The following is a 7,340-nucleotide window of genomic DNA, read 5'->3' on the forward strand; positions in this document are numbered from 1 at the left end:
AACCACTGGGGATCTTACCTGTAGACACTTCTGAGATTACACTGTGAATACACATAGCTCCAAAAACTTGATGAGAATCAAGGTGAGAAAAGAGTGTTTTGAGCCAATCACATGATTACAGAGCTAGAGCTTCCAAGAGAGTTCTAGATGGTCAAGTTTGGCCCCTATAGCACTTCTAAGGAATCAGTGAGAGAACATCACATGGATGAAAGAGGGGAATTAACTACCAAAGGCCTTGCAAGTATCAATTGGGACCTTGAGCTGTCTGTGGGAACATCAGGAGCAAAGGTCTAATCATTCCAATAGTGATGGAAGTTCTCAGGAGCTCACATGTTTGCATAGGGTTTCTGAAATTCCTTCCAGTAAACTTAGCCTTGCTGCCCAGTTCCTCTTTATTTCTGGGGTGCTGGCTGTACTTGGCCAAGTGCTCAGATCAGCAAGATGTACCAGTTTTGATCTACCTGGAGCAGAACCCTTCCACCAGGCCAGCAATGAATGTGTCTTCAATTTCCCTAGAGGGATGAGACACCATGAAGTCCCATGCATTGGACTGGACCAACTTGCATGCCTGGAAAGACTTGTCTCAGAGCCAATTTGGTTCACTTTAAGCAGGAGGCAGTTGCAAAATTTTCTCACTTATGAAATCTTGGAAATCTATTTTGAGCTGGTAACTGTTGAGACCATTCTCTACCACCTAGACTCCTGTCCTGCCTGTGAACTTTTCTGAACTTCCCAGTCACCTTGGTTAAAGGGATGTTCTATCGACACCACTGGTTAGTCCTTGAAGAATTTGCACAGATTGGTCAGCTTGTCAGGTGTGATGTACCTACTGGAGTCATCAGACAACCTGAAGTCCAGATCACACTTTCCCTGCCTGGAAGAAATCCAAGGCAGCCATGTCCATGCTCATGGCAACCTTATGGGTATAAGTGGTTGTCTTGATCCCATGCTTCAGCAGCTGCTTTTTTATTCTCTAGGATTTTAGTAGTAAACATGCTTCCATCTCCCACATTGGTGGCTTCTTTCCCATATTTCTTCTTGGTGATATTCTTCAGGTTGTGGTGAACCTCCGCTCCAATGCACATGGCTTTCTTGAGGTTTTCTGCACCAAACGGGAGGATTGTGAACTTCTGTATGGCCAGCTCATTGCCAGCACTGTTGATCATACTATGACTTCAAAATTATCAGCCAAGACAGTAATGTGGAAGTAGAGGGGCACCACATTCTCAATAGTTCCAGCCTTGCAGATGGCCAGAGAAACTCCCAAGAAGGAGTTAGCATCACATTTAGACTTATTTTCCATTCTATCTGTCTTTATCCTTAGTTTCTCATTCTTTTCCTATTCAGGTTCCTGTTAATCAGAGTAGATGAAATAGTTTTATTAATGTGCTCACAGCCTTTGAGGCACCATTCACCATACAGAGTGTTTTATCATTGTCTAGGAGCTCTAGGGCCTCTTGAACACTAAATGAGTCACTTTTGAGGTACAGAGATCAAGTTAAATAGTGGGATTCCCATGAGAGTGAAAGATCTTTCTGGCATATATCTTGAGAATAGACATGGTTTATTTCTGACTGCCAGATCTCATGAGGTGGAAAGAAACAGAGGGTGCTGCAGACATCAAGGGTGACTATTAAGCTGAAGGTCTGTGTGCACAAAGTTTCCCCTGAGCTCCTCTCTGTGCTGTCTGCCCCAATGTCCTGTCCTGCTCCCAGAGACCTGATCATCTTATTTTAAAATGGAAACTTACAATATAAAGCTCTTTATATCTTGATAATAATTGTCTACTTTTTCAAGACATTTAGAATTGTTAGAACACTTGCACTTTAATAGTACATTTCGATGCAGTTTCTTCTAACAGACCAAAATACACCCAAAATCTAGTGTATGGCTCAGTTCTATTCACCTGTCTAATCATATTCTTTTTTCTTTTCTTCCTTTTGTTTTGTTTTGTTTTGTTAAAGCTTTTTTAAATTTTCATCTTTACAGTTACATTCTATCCTTTCAGTGTATTTAATTTTATTTTTGTATATATAATTTTTCTTTCTTTACAATTTTGAGATATAGTTTCCTCTAACAAACTGACCAAAATACACTGAGGAGATAGTGTATTGCTCTGTTCTGCTCACCTGTCTGTTTATATCCCTTCCTTTGTTTTTGTTGTGGTGGTGGTGGTGGTTTTTCTCTTTCTCTTGTTTTTCTTGCCTTTTAATTTTTCATTTTTACAATTACACTCTATCATTTCATTGTATTTAATTTTATTTTTGTACATATATAAGTTCTTTTCTTTACAATTTTGGGATCTAGTTTTCTAAAAAACAGAGCAAAATATACACAGAATCCAGTGTCTTGCTCTATTCTGATCACCTGTCTTTTTTTTTATTTTTCTTTCTTTCCTGGTTCTGGGTCTCTTCTGATTTGTTTAGTGTATATTTCTCTGAGGTCATTGCTGCCATTTTGGTATTTTGTTCTCTCGTTCATCTTTTCTTCTCTGGACAGAATGACAAGACAGAAAAACTCACCTCAAAAAAAGAGAACAAGAGGCATTACTGACTGCCAGGGACAAAATCAATATGAACATTAGTAAGATGTTGTAACTAGAGTTCAGAATAACGATTATAAAGATACTTGCTGGGCTTGAAAAAAACATAGAAGACACTACAGAATCTCTTTCTGGAGAAATAAAAGAATTAAAATCTAACCAAGTCAAAATAAAAAAGGCTATTAATGAAATGCAATAAAAAATGGAGGCTCTAACTGCTAGGATAAATGAAGCGGAAGAGAGAATTCGTGATATAGAAGACCAAACAATGGAGAACAAAGAATAGACAGAAAAAGAGAGATAAACAACAACTGGATCGTGAGGGAAGAATTTGAGAGATAAGTGATACCATAAAGCAAAACAATATTAGAATAATTGGGATCCCAGAAGAAGAAGAAAGAGCAAGGAGCCAGAAGGTATATTGGAGCAAATTATAGTGGAGAACTTTCTAAACTGGGGAAGGAAACAGGCATCAAATCCAAAAGGCACAGAGAACCTCCCTCAAGATCAGTAAAAATAGGTCAACACCCAGACATACAATAATGAAACTTACAAATCTCATTAACAAAGAGAAAATCCTGAAAGCTGCACTGGACAAGAGGTGTGTAACTTACAAGTGGGGAAACATTAGATTGACAGCAGACTTATCCACAGTGACCTGCAGGCCAGAAAGGAAGGGCATAATATATTCAGGGTGCTAAACAAGAAAAATATGCAGTAAAGAATACTTTATCCAGCTAGGATGTCATTCAAAATTGAAGGAGTAATAAAAAGCTTCCAGGACAAACAGAAACTAAAAGAATTTGTGATCACCAAACCAGCCCTACAAGAAATATTAAAAGGGGTCCTCTAAGCAAAGAGAGAACCCAAAGGTAACACAGACCAGAAAGGAACAGAGACAATCTACATAACAGTCACTGGCACTAAATTCATATCTTTCAACAGTTACTCTGAATGTAAATGGGCCAAATGTCCCAATCAAAAGACACAGGGTATCAGATTGGATAAAAAAACAAGATCCATAAATGTGCTGTCTGTAAAATACTTGTATTAGACCCAAAGACACCAACAGATTTAAAATGAGGGGGTGCAAAATGGCAGAGGAGTAGGTGACTCCATTTCAACTGACCCCCTGAATTTAGCTAGATATCTATCAAACCATTTTGAACACCCATGAAATCAGCCTGAGATGTAGGAATATACATCTAGATCTCTACAAGCAGAAAAGCGACTGCTTTTTGCAAGGTAGGACATGTGGAGTCATGAATCTGTGGGGAGATATCAGAAGACAAACAAGGGGGAGGGAGCCTCCATAAGCTGGCTCCTGGAAAATGATCTAACACTAGAGCACAAAATCAGAACCTTTAGAAATATGCTCTAGTGAGAGACATCCCTTTCTGAAAGGGGCTCTAGAAATGAGAAGGCAGAATTCTAGGTAGGGCATTGTGGTCTTGGGAAATGAAGAACCACAGAGCAAAAGGGGTTGCCTGAGCTGGTAGAGTTCCCAAGCAGTGGAGACAGGAAGAAAGTTATGGTCAGCAAGCCCAGGAAGGGACTCTCAGCTCAGATTGCCATAAACTGTGAGCTGGGCCAGTCCATAATCTCCCTGAGCAGCCTGAAAAAATCTGAAACCTGCACCAGAAACCTGGCAAAAACTCATAGGGTGGTAGCAGCCTGGAAAGGACATTAGAGTGTCACCCAGACATGATCCAGGAGCTTTGGGTGTGCACATGAGCCTGCAGATGCTCATGGTTTAGTATCACAAAGGGCAGTGGCACTCCCAGGCCCCTGGGACTACCTCTGAGAGAGTTGCTATGGGCGTGCACCATGGGCGGTTGCAGTTTTTGAGGGCACATACAGAAGTGGAGACTGTTTGTCCTGGAGGGTTTATTAAAGAGAGCAGACTGTGATTTTTCTGCCCTGGGCCAGAGTTGTGGATGCGGACATTTTGCTCTGAGCCTCAGAAGAGGCATCGAAAGCCTCCAGGGAACAAAAGCCACACAGAGGACCAGTTTCCACTGAGCCCAACCCCCTGACAGGGGGCTGGGCAACTCTGCCCAGGCAGGATCACTTAAGAAAGAGCATAGCAGGCCCTTTCCCCGGAAGACAGACTGGAAGAACAGGTGCATGACAATCCTATGGATCCCATAAGACTAAAATCCTAACACCAGGGGAAAATAGTATATTGAGGGATAGGCATGGCCTCACAACTTGTTTATTTTTCAGATAAAATTCTCTTTTTCTTTTTTTTCTTTTTCTTATGCCTTTTCTCTGTTTTTTTTTTCTTTTTTCCTTTCCCTCATTTCAACTAGATGTTTATTATATCAACTTATATTTCATAGTTGCTTTTTAACTTGTTTTTTTCACACCTATATATTTTTTATAGATTCATGCTTTATTTTAGTCCTTTCTTCACTCTTCAATTTTGTCTTTATATAGTTATATAAATTTTACTTTCCTTGTAATTTTGAGATGTAGTGTCCTCTAACGCACAGACCAAAATACACCCAGGAACAACTGGAACACCCTGCTTTGTCCACACTGAGAGATTATAGTCTCCCATCCCCTCCCCCCCTTTAAAAATTTTTTTTTAAAAAATTATTCTTGTGTTTCATTTTGGTTTTGCTTTTTGGTGGTGGCTCCCGACGACTCTGTATTTTGCTAGGGTGCATCTTGCTTGGGTCATCATTGATATTTTGGACTCTTTTCATTCACTCAGTTGAGAGAATGACTAGGAGGAGGAACTCTCAACAAAGAAAAGAAACAGAGATAATGTCCTCTGCCACAGAACTAATGGATATGGATATAAGCAAGATGTCAGAGATAGAATTCAAGATAGCAATTGTACAGTCAACAGTTAGGCTTGAAAACAGCATTAGTGACAATATGGAATCTCTAAGGGCAGAAATGAGATCTAATCAGGCCAAACTAAAAAATGCTATGAATGAGATGCAATCTAAACTGGATACTCTAACACCCAGGGTAAATGAAACAGACGAGAGAATCAGTGATCTAGAAGATAAGCTGATGGAAAGGAAGGAAGTTGAGGAAAACAGAGATAGGCTGCTAGAAGTACATGATAAAAGGATTGGAGAGATTAATGATGCCATGAAAAGTTCCAATGTCAGAATTGATGGGATCCCTGAGAGTGGAGAGAGAGAGAGAGAAGGATAGAAGGTACATTTCAGCAAGTCACAGCTGAGAACTTCCCTAATCTGGGGAAGGAAACAAACATTTGAGTCCAAGAGGCAGAGAAGACCCCTCCCAAAATCAATAAAAATAGATCAATACCCTGACATATAATAGTGAAGCTTGCAAATTTTACAGCCAGAGAAACTACCCTGAGAGTAGCCAGGGAAAGGAGATTCCTTACATATGGTGGAAGGAACACCAGAATAACATAAGACCTGTCCACAGAAACCTGGCAAGTCAGAAAGGTCTGACAGGACATATTCAGGGTACTAAATGAAAAGAACATTCAGCCAAGAATACTTTATGCAACAAGGCTGTCATTCAGAATGAATGGAGAGATAAAGAGCTATCAGGACAGGCAGAAACTGAAAGAATATGTGACAACCAAGCCGGCCCTATAAGAAATATTAAGGGGAATTCTGTAACTGAAGAGAAACCCCAAGAGTCACATAAACCAGAAAGAAACAGAGAAAGTCTATAGAAAATTTACAGGGACTTTAAGGGCAATAAAATGGCACTAAATTCATATCTTTCAATAGTTACTCTGAACGTCAAGGGGTTGAATGCTCCCATGAAAAGACACAGGGTTTTAGATTGGATAAAAAAACAGGACCCATCTGTATACTGTCTACAAGAGACTCATTTTGAACCTAAAGACACCTCCAGATTGAAAGTGAGGGGATGGAGAACAATTTCCCATGCTAATGGACCTCAAAAGAAAGCTGGGGTAGCAATCCTCATATCAGACAAAATAGATTTTAAACCAAAGACCTTAGTAAGAGATGTAGAGGGAAACTATATCATACTTAAAGGGTCTATCCAACAAGAACTTCTAACAAATGTAAATATCTATGCCCCTAACATGGGAGCAGCCAATTATATAAACTAATTAATAACCAAAATAAAGAAACATATTGATAGTAATACATTAATAGTAGGAGATCTCAACACTCCACTCACAGCAATGGACAGATCATCTAAGCAGAAATTCAACAAAGAAACAAGAGTTTGAATGACATATTGGACCAGATGGCCTTTGTAGATATAAACAACAGAATACTTATTCTTCTCGAGTGCACATGGAGCTTTCTCCAGTATAGACCACATTCTGGGTCACAAATCAGGTCTCAACCAGTACTAAAAGATTAGGATCATTCCCTGCATATTTTCAGGCCACAATGCTTTGAAACTGGAACTCAATCACAAGAGGAAAGTTGGAAAGAACTCAAATACATAGAGGTTAAAGAGCATCCTACTAAAGAATGAATGGGTGAACTAGGAAATTTAAGAAGAATTTTAAAAAATTCATGGAAACAAATGAAAATGAAAACAGAACTGTTCGGATCTTTGGGATGCAGCAAATGCAGTCCTATGAGGGAAGTATATAGTACTACAAGCCTTTCTTAAGAAACAAGAGTGGTCTCAAATACACAACCTAACCCTACACCTAAAGAAACTGGAGAAAGGATGGCAAAAAAGACTAAACCCAGAAGGAGAAAAGAAATAATAAAGATTAGAGAAGAAGTCAATGAAATAGAAATCAGAAAAACAATAGAACAGATCAAAGAAACTAGAAGCTGGTTCTTTGAAAGAATTAATAAGATCT

General features: G+C 39.3%; 1 pseudogene; it reads right to left on the minus strand.

Moving 5' to 3' along the window:
- Window positions 1–244: 244 nt before the first annotated feature.
- LOC123793137 (alpha-enolase pseudogene) lies at window positions 245–1,561 on the minus strand (annotated as a pseudogene).
- Window positions 1,562–7,340: the final 5,779 nt, after the last annotated feature.

Source organism: Ursus americanus, chromosome 13 (genome assembly GCF_024610735.1).
Source record: "Ursus americanus isolate L20-20 chromosome 13, mUrsAme1.1.p, whole genome shotgun sequence".
Lineage (NCBI taxonomy): Eukaryota > Metazoa > Chordata > Mammalia > Carnivora > Ursidae > Ursus > Ursus americanus.